The 18,451-nt window shown below is 42.7% G+C and overlaps 1 long non-coding RNA gene across 2 annotated transcripts in view; it reads right to left on the bottom strand.

The window, feature by feature from the left end:
* Positions 1 to 18,451, bottom strand: part of LOC119141882 — a 59,075-nt gene that overhangs the window by 25,523 nt on the left and 15,101 nt on the right. For both annotated transcript variants that reach the window (XR_005102072.1, XR_005102071.1), the window contains exon 2: positions 10,643 to 10,692. This is a non-coding gene — a long non-coding RNA (uncharacterized LOC119141882). The remainder of the gene's footprint in view (positions 1 to 10,642; positions 10,693 to 18,451) is intronic.

The raw sequence follows: 18,451 nt of genomic DNA, 5'->3' as shown, positions 1-18,451 counted from the left end.
TTTTGCAGAAAAAATGTTAATACCCTTGCAATCAGCTCCATTAGGTTTACATACTCCCCTCCCTACGCTTTGCTTTCTCCCTGCCTCCCTCCTGCTCTTCAAGAGAAATTTTTAAAGCAGTAAATGGCAGGATTCCAGGGGTGATGTTATGCCAAAAATCAATTTAAAAAAACAAAAGAGAGAGGCTGCAAGATTTAAAAAAAAAGAGGAGTGGGAAATGTATTTCCTCTGCATCTGGGACCTTAGATCTTGGCAGTATAACTGATGGCATTTTACCTCAAAAATGGCTCTCCCTCCTCTGTCCCTCCTGTTCACCAGACATGGCTGATTGCCCTGAGCTTTTCCCTTTTTCTACTCCAAGATGAGACATAAAACTTCACTTCTGCAACTGGAGCTTGCTGGTTTGTAAGGAAGACATGCAATCCAGTGTAAAATGTGGTTCACACACTACTCCTAGGCTTTACATGCAATTTGCTTACAGTAGTGAGATTGTGGCTGAGAAGTGATGTGGAAAACTAGCTTTTAAACAAGATTTTGAAAAAGAGAATATGGACCTCTTTAGAGGAAGGTTAATTCTGCCACTACATAGTGCAGTGGATACTTTCAACAAAATTACTTCTTTTTATTTTTACAGCCTTGTCCTCACATCCCTTAAAAACCAGTGTCTTTCACTGTGCTATGAAATGTGCTATGGGACAAATCTGAGAAAGGAAAAAAAAAAAAAAAAAAGGCAGGCGTTAGCCCTAGCCATAGCCTCAGCGGAGCCTGGGAAAGGCCTGGCATGCCAGGCCAGACCCACTCCACTGACCTCATGGGGTGTCCCTAACATCATTAGCAACAGCTCATTAGAAAGATTCTCTGAACCCTTGCTGGCCTTCTCTGGCTTATTTCCAGTTCTGCGGCACCTTTCCCAATATGAAAGAACTAAAACAATTGAGACCCTTCCAGATCTAGGTGAATGGCAAAATTATGCTCTCTGTTTTGTTTTCTCCCTTAGTAACTGCTACTATTTTGTATACTTCGTTGACCTCTATTGAGTATTGAGCTGATATTGTCATGCACCTGTTGTATACCCGCAATCTCAGTCCGGAGTTGTTATCACCACCTAAGAAACTGCCATTTAACAGGTTAATTTAAGACTGGTTTTGCCCCTGTTTGTCTCACTTCATTCTTATCTACCTTGAATGTGACCCGGCAGATCATTCTACAACTCTACACAGATGTCTTTCATCTTTGCTGGTTTGAGTAATTCAGTTTCATCAGCAAATTTTCTCATGTCAGTGCTCACTGAACATAAAAGATTGCATGACAGATTGCCGTTTAATCCCCCTGATGATCTCACTCAGCTCCAAGAACTGGTGATTTATTCATATGTTCCAATTCTTACCCTTTATCCATGTAAGAATCTTCTGTCTTGTATTAGGTTCCTCAAAAGTTTTTGGTGGAAAAGTCTGTCAAAAGACTCTGGAAAGCTAACAATAATCAGCCAATGTGATGACTCTTACCCACATATCTCTAAGCCTTTTTTGACAATGCTATCAGGTTTGTACAGCCAAGCTTCCTTTTTCAAAGTCCATGTTGACCCTTCCCATATTGACCTTGTTCTCACCAGCAAAGAGAGGCTAGTGGGGAATACGAAGCTCAAGGGCAGCCTTGGCTGCGGTGACCATGAAATGGTGGAGTTCCAGATCCTTAGGGCAGCAAGGAGGATGCACAGCAAGATCACTAACCTGAACTTCGGGAGAGCTGACTTTGGCCTCTTCAGGGAGCTGCTTGGTAGAGTACCATGGGATGGAGCCCGGGAGGGAAGAGGTGCCCAAGACAGCTGGTTGATATTCAAGGATCACCTCTTCCAAGCACAGCAGTGATGTGTCCCAACAAAGTCAGGCAAAAACACCAGGAGACCTGCATGGTTGAACAAGATGATCCTGGACAAAATAAAACACAAGAAGGAACACTACAGACGGTGAAAGCAAGGACAGGTAGCCTGGGAGGAATACGGATAAACTGTCCAAGCAGCCAGGGATCAGATTAGGAAAGCTGAAGACCTGACAGAATCGAATCTGGTGAGTGACATCAAGGAGAGGAAGAAAAGCTTCTATAGGTATATCAGTGATAAAAGGAAGATTAGGGAAAAAATGGGCCCTCTCCTGAAGGAAACAGGAGACTGGATTACCTGGGACATGGAGAAGGCTGAGGTACTTAATGACTTTTTCATCTTGATCTTCACCAGCAAGTGCTCCAGCCACATGGCCCAAGTCACAGAAGGCAAAGTGAGGGACTGGGAGAAAGAAAGACTGCCCACTGTAGGAGAAGATCAGGTGTGAGACCATCTGAGGAACCTGAAGGTGCACAATTCCATGGGACCTGATCAGATGCATCCACAGATCCTGACAGAACTGGAGGCTAAGCCACTATGTGTCATATCTGAGAAATCATCACAGTCAGGTGAAGTTCCCACAGACTGTAAAAGGGGAAACATACCCCCCCAATTTTAAAAATGGAAATAAGGAAGACTTGGGGAACTACAGGTCAGTCAATCTAACCTCTGTGCCCAGCAAGATCATGGAGCAGATCCTCCTGGAAATTATGCTAAGACACATGGAAAATAAGGAGATGATTAGTGACAAATAAAATGGCTTCACTAAGGGAAAATTGTGCCTAACAAATTCAGTGGCCTTCTATGACAGGGTTACAGCATTAACAGATCAGGGAAAAACAACTGACATCATCTACCTGGGCTTGTGCAAAGCTTTTGACACTGTCCTGCACAACATCCTTGTCTAAACTGGAGAGACATGGATTTGATGGATGGTCCTCTCAGTCACACTCAAAGAGTTGTGGTCAACAGCTCAATGTCCAAGTAGAGACCAGTGATGGCATTCCTTAGGGGTTGGTACTAGGATCAGCACTGTTTAACATCTTTGTCAGTGACATGAACAGGGGGATTGAGTGCACCCTCAGCAAGTTTGCTGATGACACCAAGCTGTGTGGTGCAGTTGACACACTGGAGGAAAGGGATGCCATCCACAGGGTACTTGAGAGGCTTGAGAGGTTGGTCCAAGTAAACCACATGAAGTTCAACATGGTCAAGTGCAAGATCCTGCTCCTGGGTCAGGGCAAACCCAAGCACAAATACAGGCTGGGCAGAGAATGCATTGGGAGCAACCCTAGCAAGAAGGACTTGGGGCTGTTGGTGGACAAAAAGCTCAACACAGCCCAACAATGTGCACTTGCAGCCCAGAAAGCCAACCATATCCTGGGCTGCATCAAAAGAAGCGTAACCAGCAGGTTGAGGGAGGTGATTCTCCCCCTCTACTCTGCTCTTGTGAGATCCCACCTGGAGCACTGCGTTCAGCTCTGGGGCCCCCAACATAAGAAGGACACAGGCCTGTTGGAGTAAGTCCAGAAACGGGCCACAAAGATGAACAGAGGCTGGAGCACCTCTCTTATGAAGACAGGCTGAGAGAGTTGGGGTTGCTCAGCCTGGAGAAGGCTCCAAGGAGACCTCATAGCAGCCTTCCAGTACCTAAAGGGGAACTTTTTACAAGGGTTTATAGTGATAAGACAGGACTAATGACTTTAAACCGACAGAAGCTAGTTTTAAATTAGATATTAGGATGAAATTCTTTATTGTGAGAGTGGTAAGACACTGGAACAGGTTGCCCAGGGAAGCTGTGGATGCCCCATCCCTGGAAGTGTTCAAGGCCAGACTGGATGGGGCTTTGAGCAACCTGATCTCATGAAAGATGACCCTTCCTGTGACAGGGAGGTTGGAACTAGATGATCCTTAACATCCCTTCCAACACATACCATTCTATAATTCTGTGAAATTGGTGAATACTCAAGCACCCAGCAGTTTTGTTGAGTGTGCTCCACTGGTAAATTTTTCTACTCTCTCAAAAAACTAAGAAATCAACAGGCCTTTGAACACATATTTAAGTTCAATAAACTAGAGTTTTCCAAATCCAGAGACGGGAACAAGGGCCAAGGCTGGTATCTTCATGGGAAAGTCCTCTTGTTTTAACCTCTTCTGGTACTTCCAAATGAGTCTACATCCTTCATTCCTCTGCCATGGCACTCCAGCACAGAAAGGAGGGGTTGCTGGCCAAGAGATAGGTCTCAGGCTATTTAAAAGGAAAACTCTACCCAGTAACTTGCAGAATGAACAGCTAAGCATTTACATCACAAGCTCCTCAAGAAATGCATCCTAGAAGCAAACCCAAAACCAAGCTGCCAAATCCTGCATTGGTACTTCCCAGTTAAATCTAAGATGGAGCATCATATTGCAATATTTAAATAGTATTGCAATAGCCTAATCACCAGTGGCATTTGCAAAGGTTGCATCACAATGCACTCAACTTCTTAGCAGTAATTAAATGCAGAACAGGGGACCTGGTTTTCTACTTGATCTTCTTGGAGCACAACCAGATGTCTAGATTGTCCACAGATGGCCAACAAACCTTCTCAGAAGTCAGGAATGCTTCTCCTGTGACCAAGGGCTGCAGATTCACATTCAGGAGTTATTAATATTACTCATTACTTACATTAGAGCTGTCTTTAAGACCCCACCTGGAAATGGTAAATCAGGTCCCCATAATTTTTGCTCATGGTCAAAAACAAAGTAAGAGACAGTCCTTGCCTTGAGCTCAAATACCTACTCACAATGGAGACACATTTACTTCATGTCTAACAGATATTTTACGTATGTGTTTCCATATTTGTTCCTGACTTGCCACAAGCATCTCTCCCCATGATGATATCTCATGTCTCTGTTTTCCCTCAGGATCTTAACAATGTAAAAACTTTTTAGGTGCATTTGGTTTTCATCCAAAATATTTTCCTTTATTACTTTTTTCCCAACTCTCAGATCCATAATTAAATCCATATTATTAATAAAAGCCACTTGGTCCTTTTTTTCAGCTGAAGCACACAAAACAAGGGTTTAACTCTTCAGTAACACACTTGGTTCGATGATGTATCTGCAATGCATCAGCTTTCCAACTCTTAACAGGACAAAGCTCAAATTTCTGTGCAATAGGTCTTCACATAGCAACAAGCATTTTCTGTCAGTGGAAGAATAGTGCATAAGGAAAACAAATGAAAGCTGAGCCCTGACTCCACTAACTTGAGAATTTCTTCCCTGAATCCACCTACTAATAAAAAAGAACCGAGAGTAGCTGAATGCCTCCGAAGATACAAACTGCTCCAAAGAGTGTTTTCTGACACTGGTTGAGCCACACAATTAAGAGCAAAACTGAGCTTTTCCAAAGGGTGTGCCTGATGTTAAACTTTGAAGGTTTGACATCATTGTATCAAACCAGAGCTTTTAGCACTTTTGAAAACCAGATCCTTTTGTAAATACCAAAATACAATGCAGTAACATAAAATGTAGAAACTTCTCTTCCAAACTGGCTACATAGGATACCCATCTTTCACAAATATTTAAATTCCCTTCCTTTTCTTGAATTCTCTACACCACTCTTCCTTTCACCTCTGTCTCCATCAGGCCCCTTCTTATGGTGGGCTGTGTCCATGAGCCAGGGGGTCCATGCTGCGCCATGCATTGTGAGGTCCCAGCCTTTCCAACCTTCCCACTTGGGAGCCAGGACATCTTGAAAGCCACAAAAGCCCCCGTCTTCCCCTCACTTCCACCATCAACCTCAAAAGTGACATCTTCATAGTTTCTGGGGAAAGCAGCTGTTCCAGGACATCACTCCCAGGAGGCAGGCACTGCCTCGGCCGGCTCTGCCAAGTCCTGACAATCCTGGAGATTAACACTGACACATTGACTACAACTTCATATTTCACGGGGAGCCAATGTAATGAGTAACAAACTGCAGTGACCCTTAGTTGGCAACTGATGTCACCCAGATAGAGGGCTGCTCCACATGAAAGCTTTCTCCATGTGGCAATGCTTCTTTTTAGTCCACCACTACCTGGGAGCACAGAGCTGGTGCACAGCACCAGTCTCTGGGTAAGAAGGAGCACCAGCAACCACAGCAAGAGGAAAGCCTGGAGGAATTTCCTGCTGTTGCTGTTCTGAGTCCCTTAGCAGCAGATTGCAAGAGGTGGCTGTAGCCCAAAGAAAGAAATTGGAGAAAAAAAGTAAATAAGGTCATTGCATCTGGCATGTCTCCACAGTGTTCTCCTTTTTCCATCTACGTTACCTTCCCTTCTCCACGGTTACCCACAGCCAGGTGCTTGTCCCAACTGTGAGAGGAAATGTTAGGAAGTCATGCGTCCTCTATTTTAAGAACATGGTGAGCCACACATGGAAAAGCATTTTCCTAAATGTGATTGTAATGGAGCATGCTGGTTTTTAGCTATTCCTCTGCTTGCATTTGAAGAGCATTTGAGCTATGTTCTCTGCTCCAACTACTGATTACTGAGTATTTTAAGATACAGTGATTACATTACACAGCATTTTCTATACACATGCCCAGGCTTAAAGTGAAAAGTCCCCTGAAAATTATTTCCCCTACCATTCTCTCCTTGAATTCTGCAGATTTTTTTTAAAACAAGTGACAAACCCATTTATCCATGGTCATACAGATATAGTGGGGAGGAAAATTAACCACAGCATAGCTGTTGGGGTTTTTTTTCAAAATTTATTTCAGTGGTATTCACACTATCTGTACGTAAAAAAGAAAGATATAAAATAGACGACTCACAGGATCCCTATTTAAGATCCCTAATAAAACTAAAACCTTTCTAGTATATATCAAACCAGTACTGTAGGACTCCTACACCATTTTTCTTTTATACCACAAACCACGAAACAGTTTTCCCCTGTAGATTCACAAAGGGAGGATGGATAATTAAGTATATAAAAAAAAGGCAAAGGACCTGTGCAAATAGTGATGCCACCCACACCCACAATGCAGAAAGCAATGCTTGTAACCCTGAAAAACAAATACCACACACTTTTGTTTTCAGGGCTGCCCTGTTCTTCTGTAGGTGTGTATTAAGTCCTCAGAAATAAGTAAAAAAACAGAGGGAACCACACCAAGCATCAGCACCTAGAAGAAAAAGAGAGAGCAGACAGACTAACAGTCCAAAAAGCCATAGCAGGTCTGGCTGGCTGTCCCGAGCACAATTAGTCTGAAAGGGAGAAGCAGACCTAAAGAGGACCCAAGATGACACGTTCCATTTTATATGCCTGATTCCCCAGGCATTTCAAAGCAACTCAGATGATGCTACCAGCATGTTTTTAATCCTGTCAGCAATGGTTTTGCCTGCTTACTATTTGCTTTCATAGAAAATGAAGCATGTTATAAATGCTCCCCTCCATGTTTGTTTTCTTTTTAATGCTGTAAGTGCCTCATGCAAATCTGTAGCACAAGCACAAAGTAGCATTAAGGTGTGGTATAACCACCCTAGTACTTTCTGTTTATATAGCTTTTTATTTTCCTGTATTACTGCCAATCAAGCATCAAAGAGACAGATAAAAACCTCTGCTCCTTGAATTCCCAGTGTGTTCCCCCTGCCTCATTACAGACACTGTTGAAGGACATGATAAAGCTTAGCTGACCTGCTTCAATCTTGTCGATCAGCACAGGCACAACTGGAAACAAGTCCTCCTGGAGTAATGTCAGCACTTTCCTTGACAGCAAATGGAAACTAAACAAGGGGAGAAGGCAAAACACCAGAAAGTTCTATTCTGTGTCTGAGAAACCTCTTTGCCTCTCTCTTTCAGCCCCCTTTTCCACATGTGATGCAGTTGTCAACAGTGTGTACCGATGCGTGCTGAAAACTGGACTGCCCATATGCCCACTATGCTGTGTGCTGGTGCCACCATTTACAGGAAGGTTTTTTTATGCACTGGTAGCGGAAACACAAAAAAAAGGTTTGAGAGCTGGGCTAGATATTCAGCTGGCATTAGTGCTTCAGGTCAACGGGAAGGCATTGCAGAGCATCAGCTGAACACAGGCCATGGCAATACTTCAAATGAGGGATGCCAACACCAACGCCTTCTTTCTTTCCTACACATATGCAAACAGGCATTCATGCCTTTACTTTTCACTTGTTTAATACTCTTTCATAAATATTGTCACAGCATGCATTCTACACAGTCCTTCACAGCAAGCAGATCCACAGGGAAGATGATTTTTAGCAGAGGCTTTGGCTCCCTACACGGACTTTTCTAAGGCACAGGAATCCAGGCAGAGGCCCAGAAGCTGGGATCCTGGAGGCACTCGTACGCAGCTGAGCAGTGAGGAGTGAGGTAGGAAGAAAGCAAAGCTAATGGACAGATTTGAAGCTCTGGAGGATCAGTGTCCTCCTCAGGACAGGTTTATCCCTGTAACCCATGAACCCTGGTGCAGGATCCAAGTCATAACATCTCCATTGCATTTGTCCAGATGAGTTTGCAAGGATGCCAGGGTGTGAGGAGTAGAAAGGGTCTTTTCTCCAACACAGCCTTACTCCCCCAGGTTAGCTGGGAACCTCACAGGGACGAGAGCCAGCCCTGTACCAGAGACTGGAAGGGCACACCATCACCCTGTTGCACCCTCCCATGGAATGAGGCAGAAATTTACCTACCGTGAGGTAATTTCCTTTGGCATAAAAACTTCACTTTACTGGTCTTAATGGACACCATTTTGTTCCAGATGAGCCTTCCCCTTTCATGCTCAACTGAATTGATGCTAGTATGATCAACTCAAAGTGGTTGCGTATATCTTCTTAAATCTCACCACCATTGTGTAGAACAATTAATTAGGGCAAAGCTGATCTGTTTCCATCTGATACGAACTGATAACAGCAAGTTTTCAGGGTCAGCTTCGAGATTTGCCTGGCGCTGTAGAAAGCCCTGGCCAGATTTCCAAACACCGTCATTTGGAGGAACAGAATGCATTTTTCAGCTGGGTGAGGCTGAGGCAAATGCAGACATAAGCAGAAATGATGAAGCTGTCCAGTGGCAACTGTGGCTGTGCTGCTGAATGGTATCTATACTGTGCAACCAGGAAAATACATATAAAACCAGCATGCAAACACACAGAAACCAAATGAAAATGTCAAGGGGGACTATTCAAAGGCTGTCTGCTTTGGGTAGACAACCAGTGTAACAAAAAACTGACTACTGTATTTGTTAAACAAAATGAACCGCAAGTCATAAATGGGGAGAAATCCATAATTTTATTGAATCGCACTCAACAGTGCTCAGAGTGTGTTACCGTAACTCTATTCCTTTTAATTCTGACAGCCATGTTTTATTCATTACAGGCACAGACTGCTGATTGAAATGGAAGACTGTTGTGACAAATTATTTCTGACTTTGGGAGATAAAATGAGCTGCAACTGTTGCACTAAAATCATAGCCACTTGCATGGCAGTTCTGCCACTTCATCTTCTAATTCCAGGGAGAGGGGAGTATTTAAACCAGTGTGTGCATTCTTGTAAACTGCAAAGCCAGTGCAAATTACACAGTGAAGTTTGCAGAGGGGCATAACTTGTTTCACAAATAATTGAACGACATTCGGCTCTCTCTGTGGCTACTAGATCTATTATGAAAGTCCAAAAATAACAGTAATGCTTTTTACCATTAAATTATAAGGCAAGGAAAAGGATTTAGACAACAGTAAGGCTCTTAATTGTATGTTTGTAAACTTATAGGCAAGCTTCTATTCAGCTACAGCTTTAGTTCAAATACCATAGCTCATACAAAGCCCACATTCTCTTTTCTCTTGTCTTTTTCCATTCCTTAGCAAGCAACACACCATCAGATAATGCTGTGCTTGCCAGGAGGGCTGAAACACATGGTAAGGTTTTGAAAAAGCCACCATTCCACACTGAATTTCAACACTTGGATCATTTACTAGGATGATATCAAAGTACCATAGGAATACTCCAGCATTCTCCTCATGCAATCATGAGATTTCCAATAACACAGAGTGCTTCTTCAAACTTTTCTTTTAAGAAGCCATATTAAAGAGGTAATTAAAGAGGTAATTCCAGTCAACAAAAATAATGTATTGTAATTTCCACCTCATATCCTGAAGGGATCTGTTTCGTTTAAAAATATTTCTGCAACTGATTATCCATGGAAAACCTAATAGACCTTCTTCACCTTCTCCAGGCCACTCTGTCAACCCAAAGGTAGGCAAAAATTGCCCAGCACATTAAAAAAAAATAATTCTAGATAAAAAATTCCTTTAACTTGACAGCTTGTATAAATATTATCAGCCTGTTCTCTGTTACCTGCATTTCAACTTGAGAAAACCTTCCATTCCTTTGAAAATTTAAAAGATTATTTGTGTTAAATTCCAATTTTAGTGAAAAAAAAAACAAAAACTTCAGTGGAATCAGAAGCTGGCCACCATCTGCTGAGTGTTCAACACCTGTATATGTCATCTGTTAGTACATGTTTGACTTCCAAGTGTTTGTTGCGTTGCACGTAGCTATTGACATGATGTCTCCTTTGTAACACTTTAGAACTATGTGGATTTTCATAAATCAAGCACCAAGCCATCAGAGAGAGCGGCATGACTTATGACAAAAGAAAGCATTTCATGATGTGAGCAGACTACAGGAGGTAGAAAGTTTGATGTGTATTTGATATTTAGGTGGCAATGTCTAGTTTGATTTAGATTGTCTTCCAATATTTAGGTGAAAACAAATAATATTAAATATAAATAATTACCTATGTTGGACACGAGCAGCTTAGCAGTGATCAAGAAACATTTCATCTAGCTGCAAATGGAGAAGAAAAAAGAATTACTACATATACCACATGAAGAACTAGAGAGAGAAGGCAGAAATGGGAATGGAGGACTTGTCTTCACAGTCCGATTAAATAATACCAGATCATGGCAGGATTTCTATTATCCTATCAGGCATTACAAGTGTTTTTTTCCATTACAGTAGTGGATGGTAAATCTGAATTCTTATCAAAGACTTGGAGACAACACAGGAGTCCCTTATGTTTCAAGAAGGCTCATGTGTATATTCTCAAATAATATAGGATAGTCACCAAGGTCTTAATTGGCAAGTCAAATCAAAGCGAAGTGACCATTCATCACTTAGGAGTGATGGCTACTCAGGCAAAGGTTGCTGGTTAGCATCCCAAATAATCTGGTGTTTTGCATGGATGTAAAATGCTCTCTCTATCTCCTAGAAAGACTGGGAGCTTTTCCTAAAGGTAAATTCCTTGAAACCTAGGGCTGGTGGGCTCACAAGTAAGCTTCAGCTACAAATTGCATAGTCAAATGAGAATGGTACTTTGAGTTTGGAACTCAATAAAGCATTTTGAAATTTTATATTATTTATGATTGAAAAGTAACTCAGGGAATTTCCTGTTCCCAATAAAGTAAAAGATCTGGGGGAAATTAAGACACCATGGCCTAAATCCATGCTTCCATGCTATACTTACCCGTCTGCATGGATGACAGCATTTCCTGGGAATGACTGATAAATTAAACAGCTAAATATGGTGTACACTCATGTTATTTTCCACTTCCTGAGGCTGATGATAACCCAGAAGTTGAGAAGGCCAGCTAGCCTAGTCAAACCAGCAAAACAGGTCAGCTTTAGTCAAAAGCAATCAAACTTTGCTCCACAAGACTGAAATGCAAATATCATAAGTCTGCATTTTTTCATTGCATCCTAGATGTTGCCTGCCAACACTTCTAACCACATGTGAATCTCCAAAACAGCCTGAGCCTGCTTCAATTTATGGGAAAAGTCTTTCTCATACATCTGAAACCTACTGTTAGCTTGGTGTTGCTCCCAGCTACTCCCCTGTCTTGGTGGGGGGAAGAACCTCTCCAGTTCCTCCTGGGATCCAGGCTCTGGGTACAGCTTTGGAGGGGCAAACCCATGTAGCAGCGAGGGACAGATCTGGATGCAGATTCTTCATCTCACTTTCACAGACATTTGTAACTACACACAGAGATACACACACACCTCCCCACCCCAAAGACACAAGGATAAATACAGTGACACAACTGCACAGAGCATCTCCTAATTATTGTCAGTCAGTATGATATAGCATGTGCTTTTGGTATCAGTATGCCCAAAGCTATGACCTCACCGCTGGGAAATTTGGGATCTCTGTTCCTATGGGAGAGAAGACCACTTGAGCCAAGGAGGCTTGAATAGCTAACCTCAGGACAAATTTTTTAAGCAAAACAATTCAATTCCTCAAAAGCATGATTTTTCCCCCACTTAACGGCAACCTCTGACCTCATGTCTGGAGGTGATGGATGAGGTGAGACGGAGGCATGGGAGAAGACCTGAGGATAGTTGCCAGCATGTTACAGCTAGCAGTCATTAACAGGCAAAGTTTCCTCAGAAGGAAATAAGAATTATTTCAAATCAAGAAAAATAAACACCAGAATAATCAGCTGCGCAGTGGCTCATGTAAAATATGAATGTGGCCAAGGTTTGCAAGTCCGAGGGGAATCCAGCTTTGTGAGCTTACTGCAGAAAAATGCAGGCCCCAGCCCTGAGCTCTTATAAAAGCGCTGAAACGAAAGAGTAAAGCCCTCCCCAAACATACAGAGAAAACTGCATAGATGATTGCAGCCCACAACTTGTCAGGCAGACCTCCAGTACCAAGATGTTGACTGATAGTTACCTATCTGCAGTGCCATATTTGTCTGACACAGGCAGAAGATAAGACCGGAAAAGTAAAATGTGTTCCCTAGCAAATGCTAAAGTGAGACTTTGGTACACGGAAAAGAGATTTCTCCTGGTGTTTGTTTTGGCAGGAACAGTTTCAGCAGACACTATTACAACCCTGTCCGCTTGCAAAGCAAAGCTACAGCTCCACATATTATTGGAACTCCAGGGCTGATCGCTTTCCACATGGTGGTGTTACTGGAGCTAGCAGAACACCGGCAAACCCATTTGGTCAGCAAAGATTTTTTCAATTAAAAAATACAATATAATTTTCTCTGAATAGAATAAGCTGGTTGGCTTCAAGCAAGGGAGAAAAGAAGGTTCTTCTGAATTACAGTCCTGGGCTTTCAAAGGTGAAGCCCCAAATCTTTCCTCCCCAGCCACTGGAGCTGCCAGCAGCTGCACCATCTCATTGCCAGACCTTGCACAGGAAGTAGGGAGAGAAGAGGAGGAGGGAGAGGGAGAACAGGGAGCCCAGGAAAGGAGAACGACCCTGGTCTAGCATTAGAGCTGCACTTCATGATAAGGCTGCTTGAAAACCCTGCTGAATGACAGGCATTTAATTCTCTGCACATCAAAGGGAGCTGCAGAGGTGACAGCAGTTTGTCTAGATACTCCAACCCAGTCTTGTGCCTATTACATTGATGTCGCAACACAGGTACATGTTTCTGCAGCTTCCTGGTGGCTAGAATCTCTGATTAGCCATCCTACTTCCAATGTCCAAGTACCAGTTCATAGTCACTGGTGTAGGCTATTGATCCATCTCAACTGCAGGCCTGCCTAGTTCTTGGCAAACCCCTCTGGGTTCTCACCCTGGACCTTTAAGTTTCCCCAAGCCCTGATGGAGGTGGGGCAGAGAAGTTTCCAGGAACAGAGGAAAGTCTTGTTCCACCTTTGTGTAATGCACTTGCCCCAGCCCTCCTCTCAGACACCTGTAGCAATCTTAGGAGACAGTAGTTTTGCCTCCAAGTCCTCCAGCACGCAGAGTACTCTGCTCACAGCGAGGACTGCTGGCCTTGGACCTCAGAAATAGCCATTGTACAGAACACACACAGCACACTTACAAGCTCGGGTATTTACACTGTCATGCTGCCCTTCCTTCATCTCACTTAAAATACGCCTCACTGGCTAATTATTCTGGAGTATCATATGTGGTGCAGTGTTAGTGAAACAGTCTCATAAAAGAATAATATTCATCACATGTGACTGAAAAAATACAGTCTTTTTTGGTCAAAGTTACCACAATGTTTATTTACCAGTGTCAAATACTAAAGTACTGCCTTTCTCGTGAAACATTTTCTTCACTTTGTGTATAAAGTACTGGGCACATGTTTTACTTCACATGCCTTGAAGCCAGGGTGTGTTGTGTTATTTTACTTTTTGATAGCCTGTACAGCTAAAACGAGAGCAAATAATTGGTCTCCATGTGTTAGCATATCCTCAGAGAGCTCAGACTTTCTCTTGTGAATGGAAAAGTCAAAATCAGAAATGGTAACGCAGGGGCTTTTACACTTTAGACCTATAATTGGAAAGAACTCAAAACACCCATCTCTCACTTGTGCAAATAAAAGGCACTTTTGAAAAATGTATTTACCCATGTCTGTTTCAAACAGTGGTGGGCCAAACCATCTCCTCAGTAGGTGTTCAAGCTGACATCATGAGCTGGTGAAATCTGTGATCCTTCTACTGATCACAGTGGAACACTTTTGATCTCCACTAGGTGAGGAGTTGCCTTATGACCTAAGATGAAATACAAAATCCCAGGCATGATACTTCTGCAAAACTGAAGCCACCCAGAACATTGTTTATGCCTGATTTAAATAACTACATTTTCCATTTCCCATACAGAATGTATATGCTAATTCTCCCTCCCAAGTGCTATCTAGAACATTTGGAGACTTGTGTCTTGATTCATATTTTAATCATGAAGCCTTCAGGATGACTTAGACAGAATGACTTCTCAAAACGACTTGACTTGCCCAATGTAATTGTCCAAGTATTCTGGTCTGACTGTACATCGTCCTCTATGTCAGCGTCAAATAACCACAAATGCAGCCATTGAGACTTGGGAACACTTACATCAGTCTTAGTATTTGTATATCTTGATGTATTATTTGCTTTACCATTGTCCTACTGCTTGCCTCAGAACCACTTGTGAGTTGCACTTGAAACAAACTATCGAACCAATCATGTAGGCACAATTTTGTTCCTTGCATGCATACTATTAGCTGACACCAGCAGCCTCTGATGACCAGATCCAAGTTCTGCTGGACCCAACGGTGCAGACTTCTCTGTTGGTTCTGCGGACACAGTTTCATGCTCATGATTGTATATACATAGGACCTCTCTCACAAAAAAAGAAAAAAACAGCACTACATGGTTAGTGAAGACCACATCGACTAATGTATTACCCAGCAGTTTGCTATGACGGGAGCAGATTCAGCAGTTTTTAAGTCAGTATTGCTGGACCATTACCTGCTTCCCAACTGAGCTTTCTAGTGCACTGAAGGCTGCTTCACTTTTGGAAATCTCTTGCAGGTATCACTGAGAGACAAGGTCCTCTTTGCACAGAAAGTCTGTGAGTAGGTGTATAAATCTTGACAAAGAACTTCTAATTGCACTGAGTTGATACCATGATTTACTGTCACTTCCCCACTGATAAGAACCTTAGAAGACAAAGGTAAGACAGGACCAGCTGTTTCACATTAATCACTGAACAGAGCCAAATCTTTTAAAAATCATACCACTACAAAACCATGAACTTTTTTGACAAACTAATGGAAAAGTTCGCTGAAGAGCTACTTGCATTGATGGTTTACATCCAATACACCTTCCAGTCCCCTATTAATAAACAAACAAAACCCCAAGAAAACCAAACAGAATCCAGCAGGTACACTGGTCTGTTTAGGAACCAGGATCCCAAAAGTTTTAGGCATGTTAGAAATAAGCATACATGTGCTACCTCAGTCTGCCCAATAATTTTTTTTCCAGCACAATTACAGTTTTCAAATGAACACAGCAATGAAAATATTTCCATGTATTAGGATACACATAAGCAGCAATATTCCCTGTGCTATCTACCCATAGGTATTAAAAATAAAGCCAGACGATTTATTTGCAGGTGGCAAAGCAACTTGGTTTATATTTGTACAGTCCTGCTAAAATACATGTAAATACTTATTAAAAACTATTAATAATTTCTATTTTCTCATTGGCCCCTTCTACTCTTGTCAGTATATATATAAAGGCATTTCCTCTCAAAACAGAAGAAGATTTTTTCTTTCCCATCAGTATTTTTCCTACAAAGTTCTATAATGAAAGACATGGCACCCACATGACCTCATTTCAAGCTACCTAGAATCATTTGGAAAGGTTTATAGGTTTATGTCTGTAACTGTGCTGAGGTGCCTGGTTTGGCAGAGAGGGTCCCATACGAGAGAAAGAATTCTTTTTACAAATTTAAAATAAAAATGGTTTTGTACTTTAGAGAGCTAAAGAAAGCAGAGCTGTTCATTTCCATATTTCTCCCTTTAAAAAAAAAAAAATCCTTAAATGAATGACATACTTTATAATAAAGTTGATCTGGTCATAAAGTGGCCAAACCTGCAGGGTATTTTCATAATACAATTAAAATAGCCAAATTGGAAGGATATAGAGCTTTCTCTGACCTAAAATTAAACTGGGCCACATGCAAGAATTTTTATTTTTCACTTCCACATATGATAAAACAAATAATGATAGGACACTACTAATCCTTCTTGTTGAGCTGTTCCTGACTCTTGGAAATGCCCTTATTCCAGTCCTTCAAATAAAGAATCAATTAAATTGTGTTTAATAACAAACCTTTCTGGTGGATGGCTCCCAGGATAGCCTACGCTGTTGTGCAGTGGCACTGGGAATGAAAACACCACAGGCACTTCCCAGGTAAATCACAGCATATCCTGACCCCAGCATGGGCTCTTCTTGCACAGAGACCCTCCAAGATCATAATAGCAGAAAGACAACTGGAGGCAGGCATGTCTGCATCTCCTACAGGGCCTCTTGATGCCCTATTTCCCAACATGGCTTCCCAGTGTTTTGATTTCTCCAGGAAGTTACTTCAGCCCTGCAAAGTGCCACTAGACTATGCTGCCTAACTACATAAATGAAATCCTAATCCACAGGAGGGACAGCCACTGCTGCCATGGTGTGTGTTTTGTAAGCCCCATGTCATCACAGTGCCACAGTTTGTTTTACTCATGCTCATCACCTTTGAAAACCAACTAACGAACCAACCTCAACCCTATGCTGGGGACTTCTCATATGGAGTGGGACCGATGCACCTCTCCTCCTGCACACCGTGACCATGACTCCCCGTGGCCACATTTGGCCGGCAGGTTTCTGGGTACAGTGGGGCTTGCGGGTGATGCTACTGCCTTCCAAAAGCCAAGTCCTCCATCACTACCAACACTAGAGCTCTGCCCAGGGCAATTTGCAGTCTGTATTTGCCTTAAGCTACAAAAGCCCTACCATACTCCCCCCCTCCCCAGATCTGCAGCATAAAAATTAAAGCCTGATTGCTGAGCCTGCCTACCTTTCCCACTTTCATGCCTTAGTATTACTTATAAGTATTTCCCCCTTGTCCTTTAATTGTTGAAATCTCTTCCTGTGGAGGAAGGGGAAATCCTCAGCTTCCAAACTCAGTCGTAACCAAACAGACCTCCTTTCAAAACAGATTTCTTCAGACTATAAAGCTCTGTGCATTTCACCTGATTAATCATATTGGAAAACAGCATGCAGCATCCCCTGGAGCATAATCCCTATGGCACAACCCCTGCTTCCTGCTGTGCCTATCTCCTTACTGATGCTCATGCTGACAAGAAGTTAGGAGAAATAATGAAGCTCAAACAAGGAGAAAAAAAAGCACCAAAACCAGGAGTGATCCCACTTAGTGGTCTATTTGTTATCTGATGTTCAAGTTCACTAGGAATAGGGGGAGGGAGGAAAGGGGGGGAAGGAAAGGGGGGGAAGGAAAGGGGGGGAAGGAAAGGGGGGGAAGGAAAGGGGGGGAAGGAAAGGGGGGGAAGGAAAGGGGGGGGAGGAAAGGGGGGAAGGAAAGGGGGGAAGGAAAGGGGGGAAGGAAAGGGGGGAAGGAAAGGGGGGAGGGAAAGGGGGGAGGGAAAAGGGGGAGGGAAAGGGGGGAGGGAAAAGGGGGAAGGAAAGGGGGGAAGAGGGGAAGGAAAGGGGGGAAGAGGGGGAAGGAAAGGGGGAAGGAAAGGGGGAAGGGAAAAGGGGGAAGGGAAAAGGGGGACGGACAGGGGGAAGGAAAGGGGGAAGGGAAAAGGGGGAAGGAAAGGGGGAAGGGAAAAGGGGGAAGGAAAGGGGGGGAAGGAGAAGATGTGGTGCCAGAGATTAATAAGCTTACTCCACACAAATGAATGTTGTCAGAATTGTTCCTCATGGGCAGAGGAAGCTGGCAGTGAAGGGAACCTTCAGTTAGAAGGTTAAGAAAAACAGCATTAAAGAATTTTGCCTAAAAAGTTTTCTTTCTTCTTAACATTCAAAATAAAGTGCACAAATTCCACTGTAAATACGTAGGAAGTTGATAGGTAGGAAACTAAATTACAAGTCAGGTTTATAGAAATTTCCACGACAAAAAGACACAAAATAAATCAGTGGCATGGAGAGTTCAAGGACAGTAAGATTTCTAAGAGTGCTAAGAGTCAAAGGAATCCCAGTAACAGAGGCATTCCAGACCCAGACAAAAAAGTTAGTTATTGTTAGTAACACACAAACCCCAGAAATATGCAGTATAACTTCATCTTATAACTAAGAAAAAGCCAGAGACAAA

This window comes from Falco rusticolus, chromosome Z (assembly GCF_015220075.1).
Source record: "Falco rusticolus isolate bFalRus1 chromosome Z, bFalRus1.pri, whole genome shotgun sequence".
In the NCBI taxonomy this organism is placed as follows: Eukaryota; Metazoa; Chordata; class Aves; order Falconiformes; family Falconidae; genus Falco; species Falco rusticolus.
The sequence above is the reverse complement of the archived record's forward strand: the minus strand, read 5'-3'. Positions and strand labels throughout refer to the sequence as shown.